At 36.5% G+C, this 14,833-nt stretch overlaps 1 protein-coding gene across 2 annotated transcripts in view; it reads left to right on the forward strand.

Moving 5' to 3' along the window:
* Nucleotides 1–14,833, forward strand: part of LOC131034011 (probable methyltransferase PMT7) — a 153,487-nt gene that overhangs the window by 124,759 nt on the left and 13,895 nt on the right. The window lies entirely within an intron of this gene.

A 14,833-nucleotide genomic window follows, 5' to 3' on the forward strand; every position in this document is an offset into this window, starting at 1 on the left:
CATGAAGTGATAAGTTGTGAGTCCCCCAAATATGAGGTATAAAAGGGAGAAGAGAACTCATTTGAAGGGGGATAATTAGGGAATTAGAAGTGCAGATCTGATTTAAATAAGGAGTGCAGGTCTGATCTTCCAAGGTTGTTTCCCATTCAAAGGGTAGATAAATGAAGAGATGCACTCTTTCAAAGGTTGCTAATGGTGAAAGGGTGTCTCTCTTGCCAAAGGGCATACATGATGAAGAGGTGTGACCTCTCCCTCACATTGAGAGATATAAAGGAAAGGGATCAAAAGCATCCAGGGAGAACACCATAGATCAGAGCAGATCAGAAATGCTATTAAGTTATGTCATGTCCCCTCCACAATCCCAGCAGATTATTTCACTAAATTGGCCTCGTCAAGGAAATATGGGACTTCTATACGTTGATCGGACTCGTGAAAGTAATCTAACACTTAATAAATGCTTGACGACCATTCTTCTGGTAGTCCGTTATGTTTAGAAAATTACCAGTAGGCAGGGAGGAAATCATTGATTAATAATTACATAAGCTAAGATAAAGCAAGTGCCTTATGAAAGTAAATATTTTGTAAAGGCAGTGATCTTATGTTTTGGTAGCAAATTATATAAATGTCGTCATAAGGCAGCGACCTTAGTAAGGAGAATAGTATTAAGGCAGCAATGATTAACTTTCTAAAAAAAAGATTAAAGTAGCGAATAATAATAATAAACAATCCATGGTTTCCATAATAAATCGAAAGGGTCAAGTGTAATGTCCCCTTCTCAATGATGTGTTTTCAGTGGTCCATTGGCCTATTCCAGAGACCCGTAGGCTGTGGAGAATGGAGAATTAGGGTTTCAAACTTGGTGAAGCGGGAACTTACTATTTTTAGTAAGTTAGGCTTTGTCTGTTTAGATGATGTTGTCTTACTGAGCTTTCCATGCTCTATCTCTGGGTGCGAAGATCATGCTTTTCGGAGGAGTAATTTGTGACTTACTATTTTTAGTAAGTGGTAGTATGGAGCATTTCTATTTTTGGCAATGGACAGGGTCCTGATCCTGCAACAATTCTATGGTCTTCTTTACTCCGCTTCATCCTGGTTTTGTTGATGATCAGTATGGGAGTCATAAGTGATTTAATTAAATATTATTTCCTTGTTCTAAGGTTTAATATTTAAATATTTGTATTTACTAATTAAATAGATTGAGGATGACTTAGGGAAAAATAATTTTCTGATATCAATGTGTTATTTTCCTAAGTCAATGGCGTAATATTTGGTGGCAATTTGGAATGATAAAACATCTCTTGTTTTATATTTTTTATGTTGCAAAAAATGTCACCAAAGTTAAAGTTCGAACTTTGCCTAGGAAGAAGGGAAGTGGGCGCCATGTTGGGTGGAGACTTGAAATGAAATGAAAGGAGTCTGAGTTGAGTTTGGGTGCCATTTGCATTTGAATTTGGGGGAGCGTGAAATTATAAATATGAGCCTTGGGCTCTCATTTTGCCATCTTGAAAAATTGCATTGTTATGCTATTGGATTGGCGTATGAACTTTGAAGCTTCAGAGTGTGGCTCCCTAGTATTACCAGTTTTGTACTTGAGATATAGTACCTAGCTGAGTGGTGTATTCTTGTGACATTTTTAGTGCATATTTCAGTATTTTCGAAGTGTGGTGTGTTTTCTGGAGTTGCTGGTTTCCTTGTGGTTGAAGCAAGTTTTCGATTGTACCTCCCTGCTTGAGAGACTGGTCATTCTGGGTACTGGCTCAAACCTTCTTTATGCTATTGGCGATATAGCTTGTAAGTTTACAGCACCATATTCTGAGTTTTAAATTTTATATTGCAAATCGAAATATTCTAGCTAGGCGTGGGTTTTGGTGAGTGCACTGGGATGCGTGCAGGGTGTTTTGGAGTGTTTGGTAGCTCTTCTTTGGTTTGTTCTTAGTTGCTGCTTGTCTAGTGTTGGTTTGGGAGTGAATTGGAGTGAATTGAAGGAGATTTGAGTGAGATATGAGCAATTAAGTGAGTTTATGGGTTGCTGGTTATGCATTTCCAGCCTGCTGTTTTGGTGTTGAATTAGTTTGATGATCATTATCTCTTGTGTTCAGCAATATACTTCTACTCTCACTTTCCTCTCTATTGTAAGGTTAAGTAGTAGTACTGCTAACCGTTCTGGATTGTAATCTTCATATCCCACTGAAAAGTGGAAGAGGCTGGCTTGCCGCCTATATCTGATATTTTGTAATTTAGTCCTCACGCTGAAATATTGCGGTAGAGTGATTTGTGTTTGAAGTGTTGTTCTCTTGGCTGGTTTACCGCCAAGTTCCTTGCTTTCCCGCTGGATAAGCGGAAGGGGTTGGCTTGCCACCCGTTATTGTATTTCAGCAGTTCAACGGTTTATCTCTAACGATCCCCTGTTACCGTATGCTCTCACCCTCCCAGTCTGGGCTCTCGATGATCAAAAAGTGTAGGGTTCCTTCCAGTTGTTTAGATTTCATTATTCTAACCCTAATGGGTGACTGGTGTGATTGTGATATTGCTCTGAAAAAACAAAACAAATAGTGGGAATATTACATTAAGGAATAACAAAGATTAGTCAAACGTGGCCATAACCATTCATAAAATAAATAAGACATGAGGAGGTGCGATGGGGTAACAAAGGAAATGCCCTAATCCACTGGCCACAACCTTCCAAATCCGTTGAAAGGATATATAGAGGCTTTGCCTAGGCAGAAGATGGGGATCATAAATCAATCCATGTATGACATTGATAACAATCATTTCCAAGATGATCGAAGTATGGAATAACATCATCCTCCCAATGCAGATCGCCAATAAAAGAAGACTCAATAATCTGTATCAAAGAACAAGTATATGCCCAATCAAATATTGATTAAGGCACTCGATTAATAGATTAATTATTAAAATAACCAAATTACATTGAGTGCCATTAATCTGCATACTAACTTTAATGATTCGAGACTAATCAAAATAGAATGGTGTGATCTGAAAGGTAATTAATTACTTGATTGTGGTATTGGTCTTCTATTTGTAATCTTAGCAGATTGGCTCTCTTGAGCATTATTTTCCAATGGCATAAAAGGTTGCAAATTAAAAGGATTTGCATCAGGAATAGCACCACCATTGTTGTAGGCTTCTACAGTCAAATCGGTAACAACGATCAACCCTCTTCTTTAAAGGATTGAAGAAGATTAGCAACATAAATCTATTGTCAAATTAGGGAAAGCTATCAAGATAAGTTCTATCTTACGAACTAGTCTTAGGATTTTAAGTATAATATCTTCAGTTTTGATAGAATTATATTTATTAATAGATTATAATTCTCACTTTAACTTGGAATTGTTGCCTCAGGACCAAATTAGGTAAACCCCAAAAGGGGGACATTACATGAATGAATGAATGAATAGAACGACATATCTTTCTAAGACATTGTTGTGAATGAAGTTTATACTCTAATATTTTGTTTACTCTTTGTTAAGTATTCAAGTAGAATTACCGAGTAAACATTTGGTTTCATTGCCTCTTCAAACCCTAGCAAAGTATAACTTACAGATGGAAATCATGGCGATGTAATGGACAAAATGAAGATGAACTTGTACAAGCCAATGAGGAATAGGAAGACCAACTTACACAAGACTTGGTGAAGTTGTGGGACATCTTGTTAAAGGAAAGTGTTTGGAGGGAAGCTCTCAAGAGTGAGATCCCTTAGGACCCTCGGGTCATCTAGGACAATCTAACCATCAATGAAGAGGTTGACCGTCTCCTACATAGAGTACCAAGTCTTATTGCATGCCATTTTATCATCTTGCAAGACCTTTAGGCCAAGCGTGATTAGGAGGAATAAAGGCAACAAATACGATAATGGTAGGAAGAGAGGAATTGATGGGAAGAGGAGGAACGTGACACCAATAAGAGACACCTCTAGGAATTAATGTCTGTGTTGCTCAACAAAGATAAGACACGTATTCCAAAGGGTCACAAAACAATAGAAGGATTAGTGAGAAAGTCCCTTTGACTAAGAGAACGAGGAGAATGACAAAGAAGACCAAGGAGAATTGTCAAAGAAATTGAAGGTTTTTTGACAAAAATTCCAAGCTTGCTAAGTAGCAAAAGTATAAGCGCCAACCGAAGTTGTAGTTGGGAGGAAAGTAAGAATTTCACTGAAGAACATAAAAAGGGAAAGGGGGAGGAGATAGTTAGAAACCTACCGCTCCTTGACAAAGCATATGAAGACCTCATCGGCCAAGAGGGAAATCTATCCATACAGTCAACTTTAGACGAAGAGGAGGAAGGAAACCCTAAAAATGAATTAAGTGAAACGTTCAAGAATAACATACACCACATCGAAGAGCACTTCATTTCGGAGGAGCCGAGAATTGGAGAAACTGAGTCGAAGACCTACGGATGTCGGGAGTGCAAAAATGATGTTGAAGATAACTGGAGTGAAAGGCATGCTGAAGGAGGATGTGTAGAGGACTCGCTACGTGCCTAAGAGTGTAAGGCAGGCATTGGAACGTAGAGGTCAAAACAATCCAATTAGTTCCAAGGCACAAGGAACACATAAGGCAAGGAAAATGGTGAGTCCCCTAGTGAGTCCAAACATTGAAAGGCAAAAACTCCTAAAGTTCACGAGGAAGAGGTCTAAGGATCTTTCCCAACACTGTGAAACATATGAGAATATGGATAGCGAGCAGCTAGGACGACAAGGTTTATTGTCTGAGAGCATTCCATGCAATGCTAAGGGGTCTAGCCATAGATTTGTTCATGGATTTTGATGCACAATCCACAACCTCATGGAATGCACTGAAGAAAGCATTCAAGGTAGAACTCAAATTGTTGATGAAAAGATGATCATACAAAGATTTACAACACAAAGTAAGGAAAGGATGAGAATGTACGAGCTTATAATTGTAGGCTCGAAGAATTGTCGGTGAAGTTGGAGAACTAGCTAGTGGATGGATTGAAGAAACAATGGTTCATTGAAGGATTGATCCCTTCGTTGTGTAAGAAAATAAAAGTGGTACCTTTGTCCTCGTATGTCGACACTTACAATCGAGTAGTGGATATTGAGAGTGAGGACAAGACATCCTCTCAAGAATAACAAAAGATAAATGATGATGAGAGCACAAAAGATAGCAGCGACGAAGAATCAAAGACAGTTCAAGCCCTACAACAAGATATCATGAGAATGATGAAGGAGCTCAAAGCTAAGAAAGAAATTTTAACAGAGACCAAAGAATTATGGTGCATAAAGTGCAATGTTGAAGGTCACACTAAAGTAAATTGTCCAAAAAATTTGCTTTGTTATGTCTACCAAGTGATGAAACATTCCATCAAGGAATGTCCATACAATCTAAACACAAGAAGTACACAAGTACTCTTCACTTGGGGGGGAAAATCGACCTAGCCGACCACACCTCCAAAACCACAAGACAATAATATTAATGCATCTCCCCACAGATATAGTAATAGGTGGGGGAATAATAATCAGTTCAGCAACAATGGGCCAAGAAGCAAGATTCAATATTATGCCAATGGGAGACCGATGATCCAATGTCGTAAATGTAACTAATGGGGTCACTTTGCTAGGGAATGCCAAAGCAATTATGTAATATCCCAGTTATTTTTTTTTTGTTTTTAGGCCAATAACAATCATCCACAACAAATAACCCGTTAAGGTTAGAAAGCATAAACTGAAAACTTGTTGAAGATTACAACCCTTCCACTTTCTGATCACCAAGTGCCCAATGTGGGAAGGTGAGAGCATACGGTGAATAGGGGATCGTTAGATCTCAAATTGCTGAAAGATGAAATGAAATACAATACTGGGCGGCAAGCCAACCCCTTCCGCTTATCCAGCGGGAATGCAAGAAACTTGGCGGTGAACTAGCCAAGAGAAACACACAAGGCACAAATCACTCGACCGCAATATTTCAGCTGGAGGACTGAAATTACAAAACAAACTCAACTCAACTGCTTATATAGCGGGAGGACCATTACAACCAGACATCACTCGACCACTTATGCAGTGGGAGGACTGAATTACAATTTACTTGAAAATAAGCGGCAAGCCAGCCTCTTCCACTTTTCAGCGGGGTGAGATTTACAAGGCATAATTGGTTAGTGGTACTACTACTTAACCTTACAATAATCAAGATAATGTGAGAAGAGAGTGATGCTGAACATCCAATTAAGAACATGAAATTTCTGCTAACATCAAAAATCTGTAGGCTGGAATTGCAAAACCAGCAGCGTGTGGATTCACTAAAATGCTCATAACTCTCTCATTACTCACCCAATTCACCCAAAATCTGTTCTAAACAATTGCTATACCCGCCACAATGAGAACAAACCCAAGTAAAGCCATCGAAACACCCATATTTATTTGGCATGCTTCCCAATGCATTAACTAAACCCCACGCCTAACCTAGGAAGTTCGATTTTCAATATAAAAATCCACACTCGAAATAAGATGCTAAAAACTTACAATATGCATCGCCAGTGGTAGGAAGGAAGGATGAGCCGGTACCCAGAATGATGGAATCGTCTGGCCAAGAGGTGCGAGCAAAATACGCTTTCAGCAGTCCCATGACCAGCAACCAGAAAACACTCCAATCTCAATCAAAACACTCCACAATCTGCAACTCACTCACCAACAACATTGGGAATACATGAACACAGCTAGGTACTATCTTGCAAGTACGAAACTGAGACTTAGCTAGGAAGCCACACTTCGAAGCTCAGATTTTTCAATCGCCAATTCGGCAGCATAACGATGCAAATTCATTTGATACCAAATGAGAAGCCCAACACTCTCATTTATAGATTTTGAGGGCTCAAATTCAAATTCACAATCCCTCCAAATGAACACCAAATCCAAATGCACATTCACTTCACATTATTTTGAAATTACATTTCATTTCTCCTTTCTCCAAATCGACCTTCTCATAGGAGAAAATATTCTTTATAAAAATGACAATAAAATCATAATGTGGCATCCAAGGTAGATAAGTGAAATATATTATAAAATTAACTTTTTTCTTCATAAGGCGTCCATCTTGCCGTATTAATATTTCACTTTATAAAGTATTTTTCCTCAACAATAAATCACCCAATATATAATTAAGGAAATGACTTATATATCAATATAACTTAAGCAACCCCTTTTAAATAAATCGTCCAACCTTTGCCTTAAGTTATAATTTAATTTAAAACACCATTTTTTATCAAATACTGAACCTGCCAAAACAAGCTCCAAGGATATGGGGAAACAAGCTGAGAGAATTGCCTTGCCAGAAATAGTCACTGAACTGAGTTGAGGAACCCTTGCCAAGAATAGCACCAAAAAATGAGGGAAGACCAACTGCTCAAACTGACCTGTCGGAAATAGCCATCTGAACAAGCCTGCTGACATCCTGCTAAAAATAGTACTTACTAAAAATAGCATACTGCTAAAAATAGTAAGTGTTTCCAAAGTGATTTTAACCACATTCTGAGCAATCGTCGTACTTACTAAAAATAGTAAGTCTGGAAAAAGTCACCTGATGCAGATGCATGTCAAACCATCCTGAGGCTCTCTGAAAACCCAGAAGGAATCCAGAATCCAAACTGTCAAACTCCCACATATAGCCCCTGAAAACACCAAAGAATCCTCCTAGAAAATAGGAAATCCTAATTTCTGCCCTCGACTAGCCTACGGGCCTTCGAACTAGGCTAACGGCCAACAGAACTAATCACTGCGGAGAAGGGGACATTACAAATTATAATAAAGCTGGAATGTTGTTCAAACGGTGTGCACCAGGTGACAATGAAGACAACAAGTGCTTGAAGCAAAAGGGTATTAATATATTGGACATGGAGGAACCAGACGAGGCAATTTCGGCAATCATCAAATTACAAATAAAGAAGGCTATATATCTAGATCCTCGTATGGAGAAAGAATTTGAAAAGATATAGTAGAATTAGAACAAGTGATGGCGAATGAATGAAGAAACTTCAATAAAACTGCAAGTACCTCCTTGTAGTCAAAACCAGAGAAGACCATAGTATGGTGGGTTCCGTAGACAACCATATCGATCAAGGTGACAAACCTTCAAAGCATGCCATAGTCAACAATGGCGATCACAAATATGGTTGACGATGACCAAAAAAGCGGTAGGAAGACAAGTAAAGACATGATAATAGAGCCACCACCCTAGGGAGAACAAGTCATTGAACCGATGTCGTTGACAGTGTACATAGGAAAGAAGTCGATTGTCATTCATATGCAGATCATCTAGAAGAACCTGATGAATACCGTTGTCGATGGAGAATCAGGAGTCAACATATTGTCGGAAGATACGAGGAAATGCCTTAGGAAGCCAACTCTCAGACCACCAACATTCCAACTAGTATGCACCTACCGGCATGGAATCAAGCCTTCGGGAACACTGATTCTATGTTCTATTTTACAAATTCTACAAAAAATTATGTTTTGAATCTTGATCAAGAAGTTTTCAAAGTACAACAAATTATTGCTAGTAAAGTAACGAAGACCTAAGAAACAAGTGCTATTGTTGATAAATCCAACTTAACTTTACTTGGCTTTTGATTAGCATGTCATGACTTGTTTGACACCATTTAGAATGATCTCTGAGGATTGATGCATATATGCTACATAAGCTACATGTTAAGTATTTTTATTTTTTTTGTATATTTTCATATATTTAAATGTGCATTGTGCAATGACATGAAACAAAGTTGATGTTTCTTGAAGATTGACACTCAGAGAAATAAATTAAATAAAAATTGGTTGTTCGAAGGATTTATCCTCGTCAAAGATGACTCCTCCATAGTCTCAACCATTGTAGATATTGCACCTATATTTTTTGGGGATGCAAAAATGCATAATTTGGAAGACGATGGAAACCAAGGAGAGCTACTACTGATTTGGCAAAATAAATTTTGGACTGTAAAGTGTACTGACATTTTTTATCACACGAGAATTCACCAATAGCTGCACAAATTTCATGCCTTCAATCTTTGGTAGGACTGATGAAGATCAATGGTCAGTTTTGCAGGAACACACCATGACTACTTTGTCCTTATTCTTGACAGTTTTGCTTGAACAACTTCGTAACTGCTTTATTTGTCTTAATTTTTGTTTCTATAATAGGGGAAACAATCAAGCAAGAAATTTTTTTATTTCCAGGCTCATCTAGTCCTAGTTTCAAGATCTAATTTTGATGCCTATAAGCCAAAAAACATGATGTGCTATATGAATCTGGGGATCACATATTGCAAGTTTGTCACCAGGTTGAAAGATGCCAATTGAGAATTTGATCCAGTCTGAATTTTTTTGGTTTGCTTTCAAATCTTTGACCAGCGAATTGTTTTATTGGTTTGAGATGAATTTTGATGTTTCTTTTTAGTTTTTGGGGTTTTGCTTGCTTATGCCAATGAAAATTTGCCAAAAGAATGCAATACATAAAAGAAACAATTGATTGAAATAAAATTTCAGAACTGAGATTTTATTGCAGCAAATTATAAATTCAAGAGAATGACTATTTAAGACAACTAGAGCCAAAATTGGCCTATCAAGTGTCTAATGCCCTGCCTAGATGAGCTTACTTTGATGCTAGAGGTGGTGCACAAAGCATTACAGGAGCCTCCAGGTGCTGCAAATTGTTCCAATGTGTTTTATTCTCCTTATATATAATTATCAAAAACAATTTAAGGAAGAAATAACAGATCAAGTGCTTATTCCAAATTCTTGCCAGGAGAAACCTCCAGATTGACCATTTTTCCCCACTAAAATGCTTATGTAACCCAAATGTGTTAAAATTTCCTTGAAAGAACCACTAATCTGTCTTTATTTGCTGCCAACAAAGAATTTACACATAAATTTCTGAATCAAAGCCCTCTAATCTATTTTATTGGCTTCACAGGAGAAGCAAAGAGGGTACGACCAGCCTAGGAATGGTATGGCCAGCATTAAAAGCACAATAACTGCTGGAAAATGTTCCCCAATCTGTTCCAATCTGCTCAAATGTGCTTTAGATGATTTATCTTTGCCAAAAGTATGAATTTTCCTCCAGATATTGGCCCCAAATAACATGAAAGAGGATTCCTTCAATGCAAAGGTGAATGGGTTTTTGTCCACACACTGAATAATGAATAAAATGTTGCCCCCAATGTCTTTTAAACATTCCTCAAACCCTAATTCGAATTTGGGGTTAGGGTTGAACTTTTGGCATAAAAAAACATGCTAAAATAATTCCTTTTTATTAAAAAATAACTACCCCTAAGTGGGTTGACCCATTGAGGGTCTAATTCCTCATTAAAAGTGGCCACATTATTAAGTTATAAGCTTTAAGTTATAACTTCTAGGGAAATGTGCCAAGGGGCCATTTTATAATTCATCATTAACTTTTATTAATCTCCTTTTTAATAAAGTTACTTTATAATTTTTCTGATTATAGAAAAAGTAACTTAATAATGAATTATTATAAAGTCTATGTAACTTAAGCTCACCAAGGCCAAAAAGTCACTAAGTATAGACTCCTCTTGGTAAAGCCAATCATCCCCTAGCCTCTGTAATTGCCTGCGGAGATGGCTAACAGGCAAAACCATGCAACTGATTGATCACAAGAAAAATGGGGACATTATAGAGGTTTTTAAGATGGTATTTCGGCCTATTGGGTGCAAGCCAGATACTGTTTGAACTTTGGGCACATTGCATAATTGCTAGAATTTGTCTTGAACTTGATGTATTGGGTCTATCATAATCTGTCAACTTGGGCCCGCAACGAATACAACATTGCATAAACTGACAAGTATGAGTCTGCATTCAGGGTACTCGTTGCACAATATCACTAGCTCACGATTCTAGCAAAAAGTTCAAACAAAAACCATGATGTGAAGGACCGTTGCAATGCAATAGGAAATCAGCATATGGAATGTTAGTGGGGACTCAAAGCTGCAATACAGTCACGATTGGATAACAAAAGGAATAAACCAAGAATGGGCAAACTTTGACAAGTGAAAGCTAGGGTCTAGTAAGGTTGTCATTCAAAGGGTTCAGATTGAAAACTTAAGTGAAATAAATTGGAAAAAAACAAACAATGTTAAAATAGATAAATACAATGACATATGTAAAGGTCCAAAGCACAAAAGGACCAGGGTTTTAGTCATAAAACTGTAAAGGAAAACCCTTACAAACCAGAATGGTTAAAACTCTGAAGATCTCCAAATAAAAACTGGAACAATCCAACATGTGCATCGAAAATCTCTAGAATTGGGTATAATTAATGGGCAATACAAGAAAGGCATAAAAAAGTAAGGACATAAAACAATTTTGAGAATTTTGAAGCTTGCAAATTTGGCACTAAAAACAACTCTAGTTGAGGACATGTGCATCTTGTAGTGGGCTGAATGTTTACAGAAGAAGAGTTTGGTGCAAATTGATTTATCTATAAAGGATTTCCAAGTCAGCCCGATTTATAGGCATAAATTTATACAAGATTTGCAAGAAAATATAAATTTATAAAGTGTTATGTATGCAAGCAAATATATTTATCATAAATTGCAGTGAAGTGGGCGCATTGATGAAATGTTTTAAAATTCATATCATATTCATTTTGTGGCTTCCCAATGAGGCTTTACCATATTATAAATCAACCAAGGAAAGATATGATGCATAGAGAAAGGCATGAAAGCCTTGATAATTCCTATTGCAGTCTTTGGTAATATCTAGAAGAAATCAGCAAAGCATTTTAATTGTTGAACAGCAAAAATAAAATAGAAAAAGATTTACATTACAAACAAAATTAAAATAGAAATTTTATTATAATCTTTTGGCTTCTCTATTACATCCAATGTATTGGCCTTCTAAAGCCATTATTTTCCTATTACAGGAATAACTTCCTACCCAACTAACGAACTTGATAACTAATTTATTAAATGTAAACCTTATTTCCTAACAACTCCCCCTTAAGGTTTAAATTATGAAAAAAGAAAGACACAAAAAAAACCATATCGACTTAAGCTTAAATTTCTCTATCCAAGTAAATGTCGTTATTATCCAACTCTTCAAGAGCATCAACCTAAAATTTTTAGTCTAGGCAAATTACCGGATTATCTAACACATAGAAACAGGACTCAGACTTAGCGCAGACTCGACAAGGGTGAATTGACTCGGGACCCAACAAAAAAACTTAGCGCAGCCTTGACAGGACTTGGCAAAGTGAAAAACCCAAGAAATCTATAGATTTTTAAGGATTTAAAACTTGTTTCATTCACCCTTTATTAAATAAACCTTAAAGACACAATAACATCATCAAATAGAAGCTAATTTGATCACATACACAAGTATACATCGATCACATAAGTATAAATGCAAATTGTAGCTGAAGGAAATAGCAAACTTAGATATATAAATATTGTCAAATGTATACAAAACTCATGGAATATGGAATCCATGACATCAAATGTTCCAAACAAATATCAAAACAATAACTACAAGTCTATGGCTCAAAGGAGCCTGCATCCCTTCTACGATGGTGTCTATGGTAGGTTCCACTAACTAGTTGGGGTTTGGGAGTGGAGGCACTAATGGGTTTGAGAGTTAGCAATGATAAGCTACACAAGGTGTTAGATGTGAAAAAAACCCAATGATAAAAGGGGTGCAGGGAAATGCACTTGCATGTCCCTGCAGGTTGGAAGTGGGGGTTTGTCATGTTCCCTCCTTGATCATTATATATATAGCATAAATGAAACAATTATTATTATTAATTAATATAATAATTATCAATGAATAATTATTTGAAAATTGTTAAATATTTATTAAAATTTATTACTAATAATATTCTTGAAATATTCAAGTAAAATAAATAATAATAATATAATAATATAAATAAATAAATAAGCAATAATAAAATATAATATTTATCAACAAAATCGGTGACTTCACTAATTACCATCGCCGGCCTTAAGGGAAGAAAGCACAGCAGTTCAAAGTTTTAGTGTTTAAACAATAATAATATTTGATATGTTTTGATCAATAATAATATTTAATGATTGATTGAAGATACTTGATCGATTAAACAATGGTAATTAGCACTAACAATAGTAATGATGAGAGAGCGGCTTAGTTGTAAGAAGAGTTGCGATGAACCTAAGGGTGCCACCCTTACAAACAGTTAGCCAGCTAATAAGACATGTCGTCCCTAACATGCAACCCTTGGTAAGAGTTGTATCTCTACATCAGCAAACAAAGAATATAAAGGCGCTACCCAACAATCAGAAAGGCATGCATGAAGGGAAGGAAAAAGGGGTATATATATTATCTGGCAACCATCGATCAGAGCTGTTATTAAGTTATAGGCAGTAACACCCTTGTTCTTGGTGGTATGCGTGAGGACTATCATATCCCCTTATATTCTTATAGAAGAATTTTAAACGTATTCCTAATAATGGTATTCAATAATATTAATTTGACTGATTATAATGATTGTTTAATATTTAAACATGTTAACCAATTATTGTTAAGGCATGATTATTATTGTTGTTTATCCTATTTACACCCCCGATGGAGCATGACATCGATTAAGAGGGGCAGGAACCTTTCCAAGGGGTTGCTGCCACCAATGGTTATGTCTAAAGGATTGTGGCTTTCCACCACGGAGGAGAAGAATATAGACACTTTCGGATCTAATTTATGCCCGGGAAAAATCACCCCAAGCACTTACCTCTTGACTGGTATGAATTTCTATTCGTATGATCTCTTAGCACTTACGGAAAAATGTAGAGTTCGAATATGTGCTTCAGCAAACACACCCTTGATCAGATCGGATTTTGTCTTTATTTTTTATTTGTATCCATATTTGGATCTGCGAAATCGAGCATTTGCCTTTGGCATCAAACAGGTTGCATACTTCAAGAGGTAAATCAGAAATAGCACCACCATAATTGTATATTCTCAAAGACCAATCAGACACAGCAATATGGCATTCTTGCTATCAGTGAATTAGGAGGCTCATTGCATATCTCACATCAATACATCAGCAAGAGCAGAGATCTCTATATATCTGCAGATTGGAACATCTTAACCTTGCATAATCCCTCAAGTTATATCAGAAACAGCAGTGATAATTCCATCCAATCTACCAAATTACTATTTGCAGATTATTCGATACTTATATTATCATATATTACAGAATTGATAAATTGTCATTCTATTATTATTTGTTGTTAGTATCGTAATATTCATAAGGATTTAGAGTTACTTATAAGAAGAAGTTTATTGCAATTGATTTTAAGTTAATTGTTCCCTTATTCCTTAGAATATAAATAAGGGGACATTACAGGGTTCAAGAATTTTTTTAGAGAAAAACATCATTTTTTGAGATTTAAAAAGAAAAAAAAAATTAGTCTGGCCGAGTCTGGGCATTGGGACTCACCAGGACTCGGACAAGCCCAAGTTTCAGGCCCTTGGGTTTTGCCCAGGGTCACTCAGCTCGGGACGCATCGAGTCTTGGTGAGTTCTAGCGATTCTTGGAACTCTAATCTAACACTACCATAGAAACGTGACTTGGACTTGGTGCGTACTCAATAAGGGTGACTCGACTAGGAACTTGGGACTTGGCAAAAAAAACTCGGCCAAGTGAAAAACCCAAGAAATTTAGAGATTTTTAAGGATTTAAAACTTGTTTCATGCACCCTTTATTAAATAAACCTTAAATAAACAATAACATCATGAAATAGAAGCTAATTTGATCACATACACAAGTATACATTGATCACATTAGTATAAAATTATAAATGCAAATTGTAGCTAAAGTAA

Source organism: Cryptomeria japonica, chromosome 2, assembly GCF_030272615.1.
Source record: "Cryptomeria japonica chromosome 2, Sugi_1.0, whole genome shotgun sequence".
Taxonomy (NCBI): domain Eukaryota; kingdom Viridiplantae; phylum Streptophyta; class Pinopsida; order Cupressales; family Cupressaceae; genus Cryptomeria; species Cryptomeria japonica.